The 21,244-nt window shown below is 35.0% G+C and overlaps 1 long non-coding RNA gene across 1 annotated transcript; it reads left to right on the top strand.

The window, feature by feature from the left end:
• Positions 1-1,366: 1,366 nt before the first annotated feature.
• On the top strand, positions 1,367-9,114 carry LOC132274095 (uncharacterized). Its single transcript, XR_009470332.1, has 4 exons — positions 1,367-1,844; positions 4,651-5,368; positions 5,465-5,680; positions 7,588-9,114. It is a non-coding gene; the product is annotated as an uncharacterized LOC132274095 (long non-coding RNA).
• Positions 9,115-21,244: the final 12,130 nt, after the last annotated feature.

The following is a 21,244-nucleotide window of genomic DNA, read 5'->3' on the forward strand; positions in this document are numbered from 1 at the left end:
ACTAATCAACTCTAAGATACAACCCAAATCAGCTCTCAGCGATGTCTCCTCCATGTGCACGACCACAGGAAGGCAAATGGATCAAGTCTTTATATGTCCAAGTTGCCTCAAAAATATATATGAAGAATACAGAAATATAACTCAAAGTCAAAGAGAAAGAGGGAGAAAGAAAGATGTTCTATTGGGCTAACCTATCTACTTATAAGAAAGGGGCCCAACAACTATATTCTTATTACAAACTAAAAATGTCCAGATAATAAATGGGCTATAAATCACAATAAATCTTGTAAATAAAAATCAAACTCTAACTCAGCTTGCATTTATTTTTGCTTTGTGGGTTGATTAATTTATATTCAATTCTGTAAAGCAAAAATGTGGATAGATGAGCCAGTTACCCTTATTCACCCCCTCTAAATGTTTTTAAAATAAAATTACATAACCTATTATGCACTGTGCAACTCACAACAATTGTTGTCAATTGCAAATCGATGAACAAATAGCAAGTTAGATGAAACATTTTTAAGAACAAACTCAGATGTGTTTAAATGAAAAGTAGAGAACCAATTTTTTGATGTGCAAACCTGCACCATTTTCCAGAGTGACCTGATCATCCCTATGGTATGCATTGTGAAGAGATAAGTTCGCAAGGTCTTGCGTTATATGGTTTGAGTTTCCGCTATCAGCAATCCACACTTGATCACTTGTATCTTTAGAATAAGTTGCTGCCATTGCAAACAACTTCTTAGTGGAAATCTTTCCTTCATATGCTTAATCCATGCAATGATAACAATTTATTACAGAGCGCCCTGGTTTGTCACAATTAACAATTTGGACGATTTGAATTGGCAGAGGAACGAACCCTTCTGTTTTGACGTGTTGAGGCATTGGTTGGACTGAGACGCCGGTTTATAAACCTTGAATGTCAAGATTGTAGTTCGAATTTTGGTTTGGATGCAAGAGCTGTCAAAGGCACATCTTGAGATAAGGAGTGGTTTTCTAGACACGTCTCAGCACTCAAATTTTGTTCATTGTAGCTCAAAATCTAAATTTCTTCTTGATAACAATGGCAACCCACGTAATGCTATCAATCCTGCCTTTATTTCTCGTTAGGAAAAGGACCAACCGTACTTCTCAGTTAGATTTATGCCACGTTAACACCAGAGCTATTATCTACTGTAGCCTGACTTTCTACTTCAGATATGTATGGAATGATCTTGAAAAATATATGCTTCAGAATCACGAAGCCGACTCATGCAACTAAAACGTCAACTTCAAACTGCCAAGAGAGGTAATCTTTCAGTAACTAAATATTGGAAAAAATGTAACCCAACTTTGAAGCTAACCCACATCTCCACTTGAGAAACAATGGTACCAACCCACATCTCCACTTAACAATGGTACCAACGCATTTATCATCCGGCCCATTGTGGAAGAGACAAAATTAGTTCACCCCATAACAGGAATAGATCCATTAAGAGGGGGATGCAAAACAAACCATGCCCAACCTCAAACTGTGAGACCATCGGCCCACCTGACTACCAACCTACCAAACTAACCCTATATGGCTATATATCAGCGAGACCTGGACGGGAGCAAGATACAATTCCACAGAGCATCCATTGGAGAGGTTAGGTGACGGAGAAGTAGGCGTTCCGGTTCGAAGAAGGGTGGAGAGAGATTCCAATCCGAAGCAACTGATCGAGAAAATGGACATTGGCACTGTTTGATGGAGAACAACCGAAGTCTAATCGAGTCCACAATGGAGTTTCAGAGGAGGCGCTGATTTGTTCCTGAAAATTCGATTGTTTCTTTCCTTCCACAAGTGATAGACAAAGCTATCCAAGGTAAGCTTCCAAGTTAGCACTCAGAGTATATTTCAATTTGGGTTTCCATTGACGATGCCCACACCAGAAAGTCATTCCATGAATTAGGGTTTGTACACTTATCTTGTAATTTGTTCCAGATAAATTGGAATAGGAGTATTGGTGAATCGTAAGCTTCCACGTTAGCAATCGACAATATTTCAATTTATGTTTCCAATTGGAGGATGCCCAAATCAGAAAGTCAATCCATGAATTAGGGTTTGTATAGAACACACAATTATCTTGTAATCTGTTCCAGATAAATCGGCGAATAGGAGCATTGGTGAAATAAGTTTTCATGGATTTCAGCTGAATTTAGGCATAAAAAAAATAAACATAAACAAGGCTTGCTTATCTCGAGTCAATAAGTTGTCTTGGATAGCTAACCATAAACAAAATGAGTGTTCAGGAATGGAGTTGCTGAAACATACAAGTTTGTGCCAGTGGGCATTGGGTAGAGGCTCTGATATGGATTCAACTGTGTGGTGAAGAGAATTTGACTTATTTGGAGAAGGGGTCCATTGTATGAGGTCAGTGTTGGTAGGATTAGGGAGAGGTAGGTTAGTGATGTCATGGAAAGGGAGAACAATGTTTTAGACATGTCTAGGCCATGACCACTGGTTTTTTGAAACCAAGGAGGAAACTCTCATGTACTTGTCGATACTCCCGCCCGGCCTAGGATTATTCTTCGTTGCAAATTGCAAAATTGTAGAGTAGAGTTGGTAAGCTTCATGTGAACTCTAGCTAGGTCCACTGCTGTGCTAGGAGATCCACCATGCAAATCTTGTTTTTATGGCTCCAAATACTCCAAATGATCATCTTGTAATTTTGCTTTTCAATGAGACACCTTCAGAATGGGTAATGAACCAGCCAGTAGCATCCTCCAAGGAAGGAAGCTGCAGAAGAACCTCCCAATTGCATAACTCCCCAAACCATTGCCACACCTGTTTAGCACAACTACAAGACTAGAAAAGGTGGTCATTAGAATCCTCCCCATTGTAGCAGTTATGACAAATGGATGTAAGAGCATAAGATTTGTTTGCTCTCTGCATCATCAGCACCACAAACATGGAAAGCCTCGGCCTACTGCCATTCCAGACCAGTGAATACCAAGTTACTTCAGTTCCATGGAGCCTACTCAAATCCCAAGCAGCTGAAAAATTAAACTGGCCCCTCATCATTTGCAGATGGATTGTTATTAATTAAATAACCAGAGATTTCAGCAGGCCAAGGCTAAGGCAATAACCATTAGTTAATTTGCCATAAAACACTGACTATGTCCATACTGTTAAATGTAAGGAAGCCCCATCACACCAAGGGTCAAAGAAAAGGCTGAATGAAACACCATTATTGACTCTGTATCTCAAATGTAGAAGCATACAGTTCCTAACAGATAAATTTATTTCCACATAGCAGAGTTAGAAGACCTACTAATAGCATTCCAAAAATGATCTCTCTTGTGGTACTTGTCTCTGTACCATCTGACCCATAAGGCTTCTTTTAGATGAAGAAAATCCCATAGAAACACATATTTACTAGCTGAATTGATGCTCTGCAAGCTCCTAATCCTCAGACCTCCTTCCCTCTTAGGCTTAGTAGCTTTCTCCCAGCTGAATAGAGGATTTTCCCTGTGCTCAGAATGACCAGTCCATGAGAATTGCTTAACCTTCTTCTCAATGACATTCTGAACCCCAACTGGCAAGGAGAAGACAGTAGACCAAAGATAGTAATATGATGTGATAACTGATTTCACTAATTCCACCCTACCTGCATGGGAAATATTAAAAGAGTTCCAAGCAGATAGCTTAGTGTTAATCTGTCCACTAGCGGAGCACAATGAGCATTTGTTAATCTTCTGTCCACCAGAGGTAGGCCAAGGTGGTTTTGGGACGTTTTGGGCATAATGATGAAGTCTGTTTTCTGATCGGATGGTCTGTTCAATTCTACTTCGTGTTTAGATTGGGGTTCCCAGGAACTGTCTCGGGAAATTTGGAGTTGAGTTCTTCTTACTTTTATGACAATATTTCCCAAATTGCTCTTGTAATTAAACAGGTGCAAAATGGGGTATCTACAATTTGTTATTTCAATTCCAAGCTATCATATTGAAATTTCTTATGATAATCAAATTTGAATGACTTGCAGTATACTTGAACTATAACGTCAGACCCATTTTGTTGATATCTTTAAAAAATATCTCCTACAATCACGGCTGCAGATCGGTGGGTTTTTATGCCTTTCTGGAGGACTTTTAAATTCGTATCGCCTAGTTCTTCTGTTGCACATCATGCATCAGCTTTAACCCAGTATTTTTGTCATTTCCTTTCATTAGGAATTAAACATTTTGAAACGAACAATAGGGTGAAACGGTGTGATAAGTTTCTACACAGTTTTCACTGACTGACATGTTAATTTTAATAATTTGTTTGGACAATTTTATTATCTATAAGATAGATAGTTGATATACAAGTAATATGTAGAAGTTCAAAGTCCAACATATAGTATCTTGCAATGATTTTTTTTTTTTTTTTAGCTAAAGGTAGTAGCATGCTATATTGTTAGTAAATTAGTTCACAAAAACTACTAGCTAAAACTTGTATAGTGTGTTTCTTTTTTTAGTTTTGTTTTTGCAACTAATTACACTTTCAAATATTTTTTTACATTGAAGTGTGACTCAATTAGCATAATTTATCGGCAGCCTTAGTGTTGAAGTTTATGAAAATCAATTTCTGTTGAAGTTCTCTTGGTTGTTGTGTTTGAGTATCTCATATGACCTTTTTGGTTTTGGCAGTGCTACTGCTAAGAATATGTTGAGGAATGTTACTAAACAACTAAGCAATATCAACAGCCTTGATGATATGATGCAAACTCTCAGAAGCAAAATTGAATGGAAAATAAATAAAAGAGAAGTTGAGAACTGGTTGGATAATGTGCAAAAACTGAATTTCAAAGCTTAGAACGAGATGTACAAGGAAATAGTACTACTTTTCAAAATGAATTTGGAAAAGGTTTGGGATTGCTTGGTGAAAGATGATATCATGCACATTTGAATTTATAGAATGGGGGCATTGGGTAAAACAGCCTTGGCAACCCATATCTATAATTTACTTTTACAAAGTTCTGAAACTTCTGACGTGCATGTTCATTGGTTCTTTGTATAGCAAGATTAAAGTGTTATAAATTGCAGTACGAAATTGCCAACATTTTAAAGTTGGATCTCACAAAGGAGAATGAAAGAAAGAAAAGGGCAACCAAATTCTGACATGCATTGACAAGAATGAAGAAATATGTACTTATCTTGATGATGTGTGGAAACATTTTGGTTTTGAGGAGGTGGAAGTTCCGTGTAGAGTGAATGGATTGAAGTTGATTCTTACTACTTCCAAGTTGGAGGTGTGTCAAAAGATGATGCAATGACAAAAGATGATGCATGGACTAAATATGGGACTGTAGCTATCCTGCACAAAAGAAGGAAACAGGAACATTGAAGGCTTGTCCTTACATCCCAGGTATTTTACTTAATAATCACTTCTTCATGTTAGCAGAATTTGAAAAAAAAAAAAAAATTATTTGAGATGTTGATAAATTTTTATGTTTGTTGACAGGAAATGAATGTTGTGAAAGGCTGGCATACTATGGGATGAGCTCCAATCTGGTGCTTCATTTCAAGATTCATCTAAACCAGCAAAGTTCTACGGCTTCTAAGAATAATTTAAATTGGTCGGGAACCTGCTACCTCACCCTCTGACAGACCGTTTCTTGCCAATCCCTATCTAGGAAGATTTTATACAATTGCTACCGTCTCTATCATCTATGTCATTGTAAGTTTGTTTGTTCATCTCGTTAGAAAATCAACTTTTTGAAATATTATAAATATAATTGGTTGTTAACATGGAATTAGAGTATAAAATCTGCATATATTTGGTAAATAATGAATTAGGAAACCCAAAGATTTTGAAAAATTAATGGGGATTCAAGAAATAGGTAAGGAGAGATCAAACAATAAAGCAAAATATTAAGAGACTGAGAACATATTATGAAAAACATACAGCATCAAGAATGAATAGGAGAATATTAAAATAAATAAAATAAGATTGGACCTTATGATATATCCATATATATATATATATATTTTCTATTTATGTCGTCTTCTTTCCACGAGGCATTAGAATTTCAGTTTCATTCATATTCCTCTTTTATATTAACCTATATAGGCTTGGGTTGTCAATTATTTATTTATTTAAGGCTTGAAATGTCATTTAAGTTGTTCTATATATGAATATTAATCCATCATATATATGTATATATCCATATGTTATTGGTTTTTCTTTCATTTTGAGCATGTATATTATAAACTAATATATAAACAAGGGTTAAGTGCAATGAACCCCCTCTCTATATACAAAATGTGCAATGAACCCCTTGTTGTTCATAAAAACCCCTACATTTTTCAATTTGTGCAAATAAGTACAAATCTCTAATTTAGTCAAAATTAAAGAATAAAATTACTAAACTACCCTTGCGATATAATAAATACATAAAAATAGATAATATATATATATATATGCAATTCTCTCTCTTTCTCTTCTATTTCCCACCCCTCTTCCATTTCTTTCTCTACATATAGTTTTTCCAAGAGAAATATTCCAGAAGGAATTGGCCCATCCAGAGAACAACTTCCAAAGAAATTAAAAATTGAAATACTACAAAACAGGTAAAAGTCTCAATTTTTGGAGATTTGTCCAGTTTTTGATGAAATTGAGGATCTTTCCTAAGAAGTAGTTGTCACTGATTCTATTGCAATGTGTAAAAGAATAATTTAAACAATTGACTTTAAAACTAGGAAATAAATACATATTTGGAAAAAATAAAAAGTAAATACTTTGGACATTTACAAGTCCTTCAAACTGGTCAGGTCTGCAGCTCCCCAGTGAAATTGTTTGAGCTTAGATGCCTTCAATAAAAACTATTGCAACTGAGTTATTGCTCATGGGTTTGTTGGTGAAAAATATTTTCTCGGAAAGTATGACATATATATATATATATATATATATATATATATATATATAAACTCAACTACATTATTGAATCACGAAAATGGGTTTACCCCTTGTATTTCGAGCGAGGTGAGAGAAACAAGAGAGAGAGAGAGAGAGAAAGGGTAGAGGTTTTTTTTCCTTGCCTACGTGAGTGAGGGGCATTTTGAGATTTTTAAAAATTATTTGGTCAAAATGGAGGATTAGCGGCAATTTGCTCCAAATTTGAAAAATATAAGGATTTATATGCACTTATTAACTAATAGGGGTGTTTCTTGCACATTTTGTATATAGTGAGGCAGTTTTTTGCACTTAACCCTATAAACAAAAGCATGTTTTATAGTAAATTTTATTTTCCTAGTTCATGTTTTGTTGTAATTGACATGACTTTGTTTCAATTGTGTGGAAAGAAATCCAGGCTCATACGAACTGGATTTTTAAATTTCTATAGACTGTCATGTGTCAAAAACAAAGTAGAACAGCTGTGCACTTTTAAAATATTGGTGGGGGGAAGGAATTATGAAAAAATTGTTTGCAGATGCCTCATTAGTTCATATTCTAATTAATCAAGTCCTGCCAATTATTTATTGCAAAAAAATGTTTTTTCTCGACTCTCTACAGTTAAAAACATCTTTTGGTTGAATTGTACGTTTTTGCTGTGAAAACACTGACAAGATTTCAAATTCATGTAGGGAATGACATTTGTTGACAATGTCAGCATCAATTCCTGGCCTAAAGCCAACCTGTTATGAAAAAGATGTTTGCCACACGACAAATACGCAAGGTGCAGTGTTCTTCCTAGCACTTGATAGCTCTTGGGAATGGAGGGATTAAACCTTGTGTCTCATCCTATGGAGCATATCAGTTTGATGATGTTGATGAGGCAGAGAGGAAACAAAAGAGTTCTTTCTTCAATTGGTTTTATTTTTCAATCAATGTTAGTGCACTCATTGCTTGGCAATTGCAGTTGTGAGCTTCTTTTCGGGTACTAGGTTGTATCGGTACCAGAAATCTGGACACAGCCCTTTGATGCGCATCTTTCAAGTGCTGGTGGCATCCGTGAGGAAATATCAAGTTGAAGTGCCTCTGGACAAGTCTCTTTTGTATGAGCCTGCAGATGCAGAGTCTGCTAACAAAGGAAGTCGCAAGCTTGATCACACCTCAGCCTTCCGTCAATATAGGTTACACCTCAACTCCCATGTCTTTCTGCCTCATCATGGATATTTCCTGTTCTTCCAATGCATTCCTCCACTCATGAGTATCAACCACCTCCCTCATGCTTCCACCCATTGTTATTATCCCAAGTGGTAGTAAGAATCAACTTCAATCCATTCACTCTACAAGTAATTACCACCTCCTCAAGACCAAAATATTTCCACACGTCATCCAAGATAAGTCTAGATTTCTTCATTCTTGTCAATGCTTGTGAGAGTTTGGCTGCCCTTTTCTTCTTTTCGTTCTCCTTTGTGAGATCCAACTTTAACATGTTGGCAATTTCATACGTCACGCCTTAATCTTGCTATACAGTGAGCCAATGAACATGCACCTCAGACATTTCAGAACTTTGTAAAAGTAAATTATGGATATGGGTTGCCAAGGCTGTTTTTCCCAATGCCCCCCTTCTCTAAATTCCATTGTGCATGATATCATCTTTCATTAGGCAGTCCCAAACCTTTTCCAAATTCTATGTAAATTCTTCACCTGTTAATTTTGTGTCAACAATGCCATTGCTTTGGTGTCATCATGTACATCAAGTAACAGAAATTTACCTTGCTCTCAACAAGTTCTAAGCATGTTTTCCCAATGGTAAGTTTTGGAAAGTAGCATTGCTTCCTTGTACATCTCGTTCTAAGCTTTGAAATTCCTTTTCTTCTTTTGCACATTATCCAACCAATTGTCAATCCGTCTCTTTCGTTTCTTTCCCATTTGAAACTCTGCATATTGCAGCATTGCAATTACATCAATTTCTCAGCAGCTTTATCATTCAATTTTGCTTCCGAGAGTTTGCAGCTTATTATCAAGGCTATTGAAATTGCTTAGCTGTTCCTTGGCGTTCCTCAAGATGTGTTGCAACTGTTTTAGACCTATTAATATTTCGCTTTCTTGTAAATTTCTCTAGTCCTTTATTGTTTGTAATGGACTTGTTTTCTTCTGCTTAGTGGGGGGTATGTCCCCCGCTTGTTCCCAATATAGCGTATGATTTTATTTATTTTTGCCAATTGTTACTTGCTCCTTCATGCATCTTGGAATGTATTAAAAAATTGTTAAACAAATAAATATATATAGAAATTGCAAGTTATTTCCAAGTATATCACTTCTAGAAAATTACAAGAAAAAAAAAATAAATCAATGGTGAATAGGTCAAGTTCTCTCCTGACCAAGGGTATAGTTGTAATTGACAGAGAGACATGAGAAAGGGAATGGTCTACATGTAATATCATTGGGATGCACATGACTAAATGGTAACTTCTGCACTTAACGGGTCACTCATAATTTTCTTAGATGTCCCCTAAATTTGAACATATTAAGGGCATATAATTATACATTTATTAAGGGCATGTAACCCTAGTTAGTAAATTCGCTAATGATTCAAAGATCTGATAAAATACGCTAATTTTACACCAATCCAAAAAAAAAAAAACAATTTATAAGGTTTTGATTCGTGTTAGTCACGTTTTTATATCTCAAGTCTCAACCATGGATTTTAAACGTAATGCAATATATATATATATATACATAAATTCTTATAGATCCTTGTAGATAATTTATTTTTATTTTTTAAGATCACTTAATTTTTGTTTGTAATGGTAGATATTTATGGATATGTCTTTATTTTATTTCATTTATGAAAGTTTATAGACATGCAATGAGTCAAAAACACTATGCATAAATGTATTATTTTATTTTATTTCTAAATTGTAATGTTGCTCCTTTTGCTACTATGAGATCACACTGTACAGGGCAGACAGTTATGAGAATCCTATTAGGTGGCAAGCTCCTCCAGTGGACGTGCTTAAAGTTAATACTGATGCATTATTTTGCAAAGTCTTATGTGAGGCTGGAGGTGGAATGGTTCTGCGTGATCATAGGGGAAAGGTGTTGCGATTGGCGTCTTTTTTTCTTTCACAGAGTTTCAGATTCATTAGTGGCTGAAGGTTTGGTGCTTCAAAAGGTTATGGACCAGGTTATTCGTTGGGGTTACAGTCGTATTGTGTTTGAGATTGATGCAGAGGTCATTGTCAAGGCTGTGATGTTAGATGGGTCTGCATCTCTTTTACTTAGCCCTCTAGTAGAAGATATCCGTGAATGGCTTCATCATCACCTTGATTTTGATTTGGTGTATATACCTAGAGCAGGGAATGAGGTTGCCCATGTAGTTGCTGCTTATGCTTTACAAGAGAAAAGTACATGTTTATGGGATGATAATTTCCCAGAATTTGTTTTGCATAAAGCTAGTTTGGATGTAACTTCTGATTCTAATCAATAAATATGTTTTCTTGCTTGGGAAAAAATAATAATAATAATAATAATAATAATGTATTATGTGAAATTCTAATGGGTTAAGTGCAATGAACCCCTCTCTGTATACAAAATGCGCAATGAACCCCTTGTTCATAAAACCCCCTACATTTTTCAATTTGTGCAAATAAGTACATATCTAATTTAGTCAAAATTAAAGAATAAAATTATTAAATTACCCTTGCGATATAATAAATACATAAAAATAGATAATATATATATATATATGCAATTCTCCCTCTTTCTCTTCCATTTCCCACCCTTCTTCCATTTCTTTCTCTACATATAGTTTTTCCAAGAGAAATATTCCTGAAGGAATTGGCCCATCCAGAGAACAACTTCCAAAGAAATTAAAAATTGAAATACTACAAAACAGGTAAAAGTCTCAATTTTTGGAGATATGTCCAGTTTTTGATGAAATTGAGCATCTTTCCTATGAAGTAGTTGTCACTGATTCTATTGCAATGTGAAAAAGAATAATTTAAACAATTGATTTTAAAACTAGGAAATAAATACGTATTTGGAAAAAATAAAAAGTAAATACTTTGGACATTTACAAGTCCTTCGAAGTGGTCAGGTCTGCAGCTCCCCAGTGAAATTGTTTGAGCTTAGATGCTTTCAAGAACAAACTATTGCAACTGAGTTATTGCTCATGGGTTTGTTGGTGAAATTTTTTTTCTCTGAAAGTATGACACGCACACATATATATATATATATATATATGTATATATATAAACTCAACTACATTATTGAATCACCGAAAATGGGTTGACCCACTTGTATTTCGAGCGAGGTGAGAGAAACAAGAGAGAGAGAGAGAGAGAGAGAGAGAGAGGGGTTTTTTTTCCCTTGCCTACGTGAGTGAGGGGCATTTTGGGATTTTTAAAAATTATTTGGTCAAAATGGAGGATTAGGGGCAATTTGCTCCAAATTTGAAAAATATAAGGATTTATATGCACTTATTAACTAATAAGGGTGTTTCTTGCACATTTTGTATATAATGAGGCAGTTTTTTGCATTTAACCCTATTCTAATTTAATTTAATTTGAAATTTTAATTTTAATAAATTATATTTATGCATCTACTATATATATATATATATATATATATATTATCTTGAAAAGATGGGAAAAGAGAATAATTTTTTTATATTTTTGGATAAATATAGTTGATTATTTGAATTAGAATTTTTTTATTAATTTGTGATGAATTTATGATGTCATAGTTATTGATTAGTTATATTTAATTAGTTTATTATTTCCATGGTTATTGTGATAATGTCAATTTGCATAAAAAGAAATTTTATTTTATTATTTCTTAATATTTTATTATCTATGTTATTATTTATTGCATTTTATTTTAATGTCTTTACAAGGATATGATACACCATAAAATAAAAAATGTGTGTATATATAGCTGAATTTTCAGTTCCAAATTTATAATCCATCAAACATATTATGAAGTACGTATTCGTGTGATTATCGTGTTATCTTTGTCTTTTTTTTCGGCATTCATTTTTTTTTCTTTTTTTGTTTAATTATTTATTTATTTAATATTCTTTTTTCGCGTTGCCCTAGGGATTTGTTGCACCCGAGGTAGGCTTCGGTGTTCGGAATTGATTTCCGGCACCATGTGCATTGCATTATATTATCTTTTACAATCCGTGCATGATTTAATTTCGTTGAAAAGCATGCCCATTTATTTTTTATTTCTGGGGATATGGATGAATAGTTTCTTCGGAAACAAATTTTTTTTTTTCGGGGTGTTTTGCGTAATTAAGTTTTTGAGACATTTTGCCATGGGGACTTATGTGCAATTATTCTTTGAGATATTTAGTGGAGGGTGACAAGTGGCACTCTCTCATTCGCCCTGTTGACTTTTTATTAGATATACTTGAAAGCCTAGGATGATGACAAGGGTAAGGCTTGCATTTAGCCTAATGAGGAGGCCTAAATTCATGACAAGTGGAGGGTGGATGTGCGTGTGTGAGAGAGGTGGTGTTGGGATGGTGTATTTGGCCAACAAAGGGTTTTAAGTTAGTGGAAAAAGGTGTGAAAGTTGTCTTCCTCACTTAGCCACCATTGTTGAGACCTTGAAACCCTAGCCATCATTTTCAGATTTCAACCCCCTTCCCTTGGGATTTTGGTCTTCCACCTTGAAGACAAAAGTTTCCTCTCTTCTTTCTAGAACACCTTTTCTCAGTTTCTTCATTTGATGTCGTTTGCCTTGGATTCTAGAGAGACAATCCTCTAGTGATGCACTTTGAGAAATCCTGAAACCCTAGCCTCCATTTCTGAAATTCGAACCCCTTTCCTTAGGATTTTGGTATTTCACCTTGAAGACAAAAGTTCCCTCTCTTCTTTCTCTAGAACACCTTTTCACAATTTCTCCAATTGCTTCCATTTGCTTTGGATTCTAGAGGCTCAATCCTTTAGTGAGGTAAGGGTTGTCCTATGTTTATACTCTTGTTGTTTCTTACTTTCTTTATTATTGATATATATTGTATACATGTAAATTGAAGTTATAGGATTGTATTTAGATGTATAATGATCATATCTAACTTAGGGTTTCATTTTACACAAGGCTTATATGTGATTATTCTCTTGTGTTTTTGTTGTTTTACATAGTTGAAGTTCGAAATCTTGTATTATGTTGTTGTTACTAAATATTCTAGGATTATTGTTGTCATTAATTGTGTATTGATACTATGTTGTTGTTTAAATTGTTATCCAAAATATGGTCTAATTATACTATATACTATAGTATTATTTATTTAAATATTATCTTTAAATATAAAATAATAATCTAGTAATATATAATTTCTTATAATATATATTTTAATATAATCAAATAAAACTATAAAAATAAATGAACCTGATTAAAAGTCGGGGCTAGAATTTGATTCTATGTCCTTAAGACAGATTCGCCCTGCTATGGTGCTAATGGACTCAGTGGCGTCTATCTCCCAGGATACAGCGACTTGTCTTCTTTCGGTAGTAACACTGCAAACCAAAGGAATAAGTGAACCAGCTCGGTGTAGTATTCTCTGACTCGAATTCGGACTCGGAGTGACTGACTAAGGCTCGAACCTAAATACTAAGGGTCGAACCCACAGACTAAAGAAAGAAGGAGGAAGAAGAAAATTCAGAAGAAGAGAAGAATTCTCTGAATTTTGGTGTGTTTTAGAATGAACCCAAGGAGGGGTATTTATAGGCTAGATGGTGCCTTTTTCGAATGGGTGTAACCATTGGTTCACAATGGTTCATGAAAAACTGCAGGTGGTTTATTTTGCAAAAGGGTGCAACCATTGGTTCATAAAAAAACTATTTTATGGTTTTAATTTAAATTAAGTACCAAAACTGTTTTAATCCATTATGAAGCCCAGCAAACAGGCCCAATTCGGCCATCTTAATAAGCCCAACAAAAATAAAATTAAAATCCAATCACACAAGCCCAATTTTATTTAATAAAAAATTAAACATATTTCACAATCAAGCCCCGCCCCGCCCAGCCTAGCCCCAGCCTAGACCGGACTGGGTCAGGCGGGCGACGCGCTCGTGTGTGGTAGTTGGTTCGGACCCAAGCTTGCCTAGGTCCTCCCCCTCTTAAAAACTTGGGTGCCCTTGGGCCCAAATCCAAATCCCATACTAGGCTTATTTAAACTTATACTGGTTTTAATAATTTTCCGATGTGGGACAAACATTTCCCACATTTTGCAAATCCATTAAGGCTTTATCAAACACCTTACTTTGGAGCTAATTTCTCATTCACCTGAAAACGGATTTGAGAAAGTAAATATACCACGTTCATCTCCTTGCAGAGACGAACGCACTTGTTTATAGATCCGCAAATTTTTTTTAACGGAATCTCTTCAAAATCTCTTCCAAAGTTTATATTTTTAATGCCCTTATTTCCAATAATCGCCCACATGAATGGAAATTTGCGTAAATTGCGAATGAAGAAGATACAGACACTAGAGAGAGTACTATTGGAAAGTAACTACATCGGGATAAGTAGATTTTGGCCTTGAACCTTCCCTAGTGTATTACTATCGGATTTACTGGTTAACCAGTGAACATGATGTCTTGAACTGTTCAGCTGTTGATGTAAACCAAGACAATACCAAGCACACAGTTCCTTCCTACATAAAGTCGGTTCTAACGGTTGTGTTCATATGAACCTGAATAACTCCTGGTATTCCATGAGTGCTCTAGAAAACTTAGCCTTAAAAGTTCTCATAGAAGCGGCCTCACTTCGCACTCATATAGGTGACTTCTTATTAAGAGTATTCTACTATACCACACTTGAATTTTCAAGATTATAAGAGTTATTAAAACCATAGCTTATCCTACTCATCGCTGTAGGTAACACTGTCTCATCTTAGTAATGGGTAGAAGATTAAATCTTCCCAGTGCTTCTGCTTAGCCATTCAGAATTTCTATTGTCCCTTTGAACCTAGATCTTGGGATCTCTAGTTAACTAGGTTAGGTTTCCATTAAGATGACTCATTAGCTTTCGGCTTTAATCCCATTCCCCTCTATGAACTATACACTTACTCTCTTGTTAAACCTTTTGTAAACGGATCCGCTAAATTATCTTTTGACCTGAAATAATCTATTGAGATTATCCCACTTGAGAGCAATTGTCTAATGGTATTATGTCGTCGACGTATATGTCGAGACTTACTGCTATACATATTACTTTGTGTCCTTTCAATTGCTGATTGACTATCACAATGTATACATATAGCGGGCACATGTTTAGGCCAATTTGGAATATCTTCTAAGAAATTACGAAACCACTCAGCTTCTTTACCAGCTTTATCCAAAGAAATAAATTCAGATTCCATAGTGGATCTGGCAATACAAGTTTGCTTTGAAGATTTCCAAGATATGGTACCTCCTCCAATAGTAAAGACATAGCCACTTGTGAATTTAGAATCCTTCGTATCTGATATCCAATTAGCATCACTGTATCCTTCAAGTATTGCTGGATATCTAAAATAATGTAATCCATAACTTATGGTATATCTTAAATACCTTAGACCTCTGTTTATTGCAGTCCAATGGTTCTTTCCTGGATTACTTGTATATCTACTCAATTTATTAACTAAGTATGCTATGTTTGGTCGTGTGCAATTCATCAAATACATTAAGCTTTCTATAATGCGAGAATACTCAAGTTGTGATATGCTAGGACCAGTATTTTTTGATAAATGAAGATTTACATCAACAGGAGTCTTTACAAGACTATTATCTTCTTTATTAAATTTTTCTAATATTTTCTCAATATAGTGAGATTGAGATAATACTAGACTATCTAATGTTCTAGAAATCTTGATTCCTAGTATGACATCAGCTATGCCTAAATCTTTCATATCGAAATTTTTGGTCAACATCATTTTAGTAGTTTTGATAATAACATTATTACTACCCGTTATTAGCGTATCATCCACATATAGGCACACAATGACATATCCATTTTGATTGTTTTTCACATAAACACATTTATCACTCATTAATTTTAAAACCATTTGACAACATCACTTTGTCAAATTTTTCATGCCATTGTTTAGGTGCTTGTTTCAATCCATAGAAGGATTTTACAAGCTTGCACACCTTCTTTTCTTTTCTTGGAACTATAAAATCTTCAGGTTGTTCCATATAGATTTCCTCCTCTAATTCACCATTCAAGAAGGTAGTCTTAACATCCATTTGATGTATTTCTAAATTTTGCAATGCTGCAATAGCTAGTAACAATCTAATGGATGTTATTTTTATGGCTGGTGAATATGTATAAAAATAATCCAAACCTTCCTTTTGCCTATATCCCTTAGCAACAAGTCGGGCTTTATATTTATCAATTTAACCATCAGGCTTTATCTTTCTCTTGAAAATCCACTTATACCCTACAGGTTTAGTACTAGGAGGAAGATCCACCAGCTCCCAAGTATGATTTTGCATGATGGATTCAATTTCACTATTTATGGCTTCTTTCCATAAAGGAGCTTCAGGAGAAGACATAGCTTCCTTATAGTTTTGTGGCTCATTCTCCAATATATATGTCAAAAAATCAGGACCAAATGACTTAGACGTTGTAACGACCCGGTCATTTATCACCCTTTCCTTTTTCTTGAAATTTTAAGGATAAATTTTTTCCGTTTAATTTTCTTTTCTGAGCTCTGTTTCTTGTCACATTGTGTCATCTCGAGTGCTCGAAAATGGTTTCTGAGACTTTTTTATGTGGATTGACAACTTCCTTTAAGGACCGAGTCATTTCTGCATTTTCACTTTTCGGACACTATGCGCTATTTCGTCTTTTCCCTATTCTGTCTTATCTCCGTTTGTTAGTTTTTGGCACAACCTCACTTTTCATGCTCGGAGTTAGTTTTTGACTTCACGTGTCTTCATCTTCAGTGGTTTCCTCGAAATACGTATCTTCACTTTTGCAATAAAGTACTTTGGTTGCTCCTACTGTCCATAGGGGCATGGATGCACAATTCTTTAGAATTTCAGGGGTAGCTAAGAAAATATCTTTTGGAAGATATTTTCATTCTGGGGCAGTTTTGCAGTTAACCCTTTTTGTAGGGGCCATTGGGTAATTAACGAAAGTTATTGCAAAATGTCTCGTCTGGAGCCTGGATCCTCGTACGGGATTCATTTTCACAATTCGTCAAGTCGTGGACTTTTAGAATTTCCTTCTGGTCATTTTTCTCCAGTTTCAGAGTTTTTGGACTCGGTTGCCGCCGAACTTGTTCGGGGCATATTTCTTTGCTCAGGACTCAGTTTTCTACGCCATTTCTTTCGTTGTTCATATTTTCTCATTTTGAATCTTTTTTGTTCATGGAGTTTTACCGTTTGAGCGCGTTTGCTCAAAATCCACTTTTCCGGACTCGGCGGGGCCCTTTCGGGGCACTTTTTGAGACTTATTATAAATATGGGACTTAAGGACAAAAAAATCAGATTTCTTTTTCTTTTTCCTCTCCCATGGCTGGCCAAGCTCCCTCCCATGGCTGCCACTTTCTCTCTCCTCCTTTGATCCACTTTTCTTTGATGAAAAGTCTTCGGCCTTAACATTTAATACTTGTCTTGACGCCGCGCACCTTTCACCCTTATTAGAATTCATTTCTGACCATTTCTTAAGTTTGGGGTTGAGGTCAAGTTATGATTTTCATGGGGCTTCCTTCGGATTCATGTAGATCGTGTTGTCCCCGACAAAACCTAGGAGTTTTATCAGATTCGGAGCCGTTTCAATTCGGTGGGGATTTGGGATTTTCATCTCAAATTGAGGTAGGGGGTGTTCTAGGTTGCTTTCTTGTTATATAGCATGCTTGTGATGCTTATGCTACTTGTTTACATGCTTAGATATTAAATCTAGAGATTTTAATTGTTTATTTTCTAGCATGTGATTTGATTTTCCCGGTTGCCTATAGCCTTGTTTAAACATGTGGCATGATAGAATATTACCCCTTGGTATGTTGATTAACATATATTAAATTGAGAGATATTGGACAAGTAACGAAGATTTTATTTAATATTTTACTAGAATAAAATATTAAATCATGTGGCCTTAACTAACTTGAAATCAATATGTGTTAGCATATTATATTAGGCCTTAGCATGCTCTTCAACATAGTTGAATTTGAAAGTGATTGAAGGTGTTTTGAAAATTAGTAATTATTAATTAATCTGATTAATTAATTTGCTCCGAGTGCACTATTCACTCTATTTAAATTCCGACTTGATATTCTTAAATTACATGCCATATAGCTTCACATATATTTGATTTAGACTATTCGGTTAGGTTTTGAAACCTTTCATTTAATTAATTTCCTTGTTTAAGATTTAATCCTCATGGTGATATACAACTTGGAATTAAATTGTGGCATACTAGAAAATTAAGCTTTGGTATAGTTGTTCACATATATTAAATTGGGATTAATTGCATGAGAATTGCAACTTTTATTTTATATTTAACTTTAGTGAAAGTTTGATTCACATGGTCTTAAATTGAATGAAATAAACTTGTAATGTGATATTACATTAGTCCTTGGCATGTTCTCTAAGATATGTTAAATTGAGAGCATTTGGTTAAGTATGAAAATCTAGAGATTTTAATTAAAAGAATTAATTAAAATCTATTTCGTGGTCCCATTAGCTTAATTAAGATTTTAACTTGATATTTGTATTGGCCATGACTTGTTTACCAGTATATATTAATTTGGGACTATTTGAAGTTGTTTTAGAACCTTGGATTTAAATTAGCATGATTTAATTAAAGTTCTACTTTGTTATTCTAACAACCTAATTGAGTTTTAGAATGGATATAGGTGATGACCATGCCATGTCCTTTAACATGTATTAAATTGAGGTTATTTGGAATTGAATCGGAATCTAGAGAATTTAATTGTGTTTATCTATTTAAATTATATCAATTTACTCCATGATTTAGTTGTCTTTTAGAAGTGGTTTCTATATTCAAATCATGAACTTAGACTTGTTGTATATTCATTTGGTTATGTTTTGAATATTGGATAACATAGTTGCTATGTTTATACTCATGAGAATATGTTTTTCTTATTGAATATATTGTTGCCTTGTGTAATGATTTGCACACTTCGTATTTAACATCTTTCATGCATAGCGTGTAATGAATCGCACACTAAAGATTCGACATTCATCATATCATATTAGTTGTGGACTTAGAGCATGTATTGTATAGGTTTCCAAATTTGGTGGTGCTTGGTAGATAGTTGATTATCTTGCATATTCCTTTTGATATATGCGTTGTTGCACAACTTGTTGATTTTGGAAACTTAGGGATATCGTTGTTTGGCTATGGCTAGGACGTGGTTCTAGTACGGGGGATAGTCCCTCTATATAGTCTAGGGCGCACATAGGGAGGTTACCCATGGGCTAGTAACCCTAAAGTAACTATGTTGTCGGTCTGATCCGGCGTGACGTCCGAGTATCCACTTTGTTTGATTTCGCATTTCATTTTCAAGTTGATAATTAGATGATGTTGTAACTTGTTGTTCCTTAACTGTCGTTCCATTTTAAGTTACATGATGTTAACTTTGCGAAATTGTGCTTTATGCGTTGTATTGGAAGTTCCAATGTTGGTTAAATTGTATCGATATTGAAAATTGTGTTTTGATGTTCTAACAAAGCTTAGGAATGATCCTATTGATTCATTTAGAACTTAGACATTAGGTGGCATGACCCACTATTGTTATTTTGTGCTTTAGATTCTAAGTTAATGGCTTTGAGAACTTATACCTTGTTGCATTGTATAACATGTTCTTTTGTTGTTGAATTGCATGGATAATGTGATTCTTGTTAATTGTATTCAAATATGCTTTTGTCATATTATATGGATTACTCTAGACCTAGTTCAATTGTATTGAAAATGCAATTCATGTTAATCTATGTTCAAGCATTCTTCTTGTCATGTTTTTTGGATTATCACAACCATGATTCGTTTCATATACGTATGTATATCATGATTCTTGTTGCTTAGACTCTAAGGTAGCTTAGGATGCTCCCCGAGTCTCACTTGGACATAGACGTTAGGTGGCATGAGCCTCTTTAACATGTTTCACCTTAAGGTGATAAAACTGTAAAATGTTACTAGTAGCTTAATGTTGCTCACCCCAAAGTTACTAGGGCATATCTCAGGTACGAAGACTTGGTTCGTGATGCTTAGCATTCCTTGGATGTCATGTAGTTTTCAAGTTTCCATTTCATGCAAATGTTAACATGAAATGTCATTTTGTAGCCTTACATGTAAAACTTGTATTCTTTGACTCCTTGTATGTAATGTGTACATAAGTGCACTCCTTTCAATGTATTTGATATGTATGAGATGAGGCCGGAGGCCATTGACATGTATATTAAATTCCATGTAACTTTTTAACTTCATGAAATATTATGAAAACCTTGAAAAATCGCAAGTCATTGCTTCACCATGGTTGCATCGGGTGTGGGAATTTCATTTTCATTCTTTCTTAGGGTCTTATTAATCTTGTATGAAGTGTGGCCAAGGGCGAAACGGTCATTTGACTCCATCTTATATTTTTGGATTCCATGATTTCCATTCCAAGTCCATTTTTGCCTTTTTAGCCGTTGGGGGGTCGGATTTTGCATCAGTGGTATTTTTAAGTCATGGACCATTGTAGCACATCCAAATAGGTAAGTTACGTTTGCGTGCATGGTCGTTTCAGGGCAAAACCTCATCGTTTGTGTTTTGAGCCTTCTACGGACTCATTTTGCACTTTTGTTGCATATTCTGATCTAGGGGCATTCTAGACTTTTCACTGTAATTTTATTTTCTTCTTTCATCATGCTTGAATAGAAAGCATAATTTTAGGGGGGGGGGGGGGGTTCTTTTTCGTATTTTTCTGGAAAATATCGTCTTGGTATCGGAAATTGCTTACGAAGTTCAGCTCTCAGTTTTTCAATTCAGCAGCTTTTTGGACCTCCATGACCAGATTTCATGGAGGGGCATTTTAGGCATTTTAGATTGCGTTCTTTTTTGAATTCTCTAATGAGTCACATAGAAAACTCAATTTTGAGTGGGGTTTCTTCTTTGTGTTTTTCCAGAAAATGTCATCTAGGCCCTCAAAAGTCCACTTTTTCTCGAAAAACCCCTGCTACCAGGTTTTTGGGTTGCACCTTACTGCCCTCTTCACATCTAACCGGTTAGAAGAGGTTATCTAAACGGTTAGATGACTTGGGGCAGTGTCTTGGTCATGATTTTTGGCCTCTGAACCGGTTAGATAGGTCTCCTAACCTATTAGATGTTCATGGGTTGTCTCTTTTTGACCTTTTT

The sequence above is a fragment of the Cornus florida genome, unplaced genomic scaffold (genome assembly GCF_030987335.1).
Source record: "Cornus florida cultivar Cherokee Brave unplaced genomic scaffold, ASM3098733v1 CherokeeBrave_3.0.0_Hap2_Chr09, whole genome shotgun sequence".
Lineage (NCBI taxonomy): Eukaryota > Viridiplantae > Streptophyta > Magnoliopsida > Cornales > Cornaceae > Cornus > Cornus florida.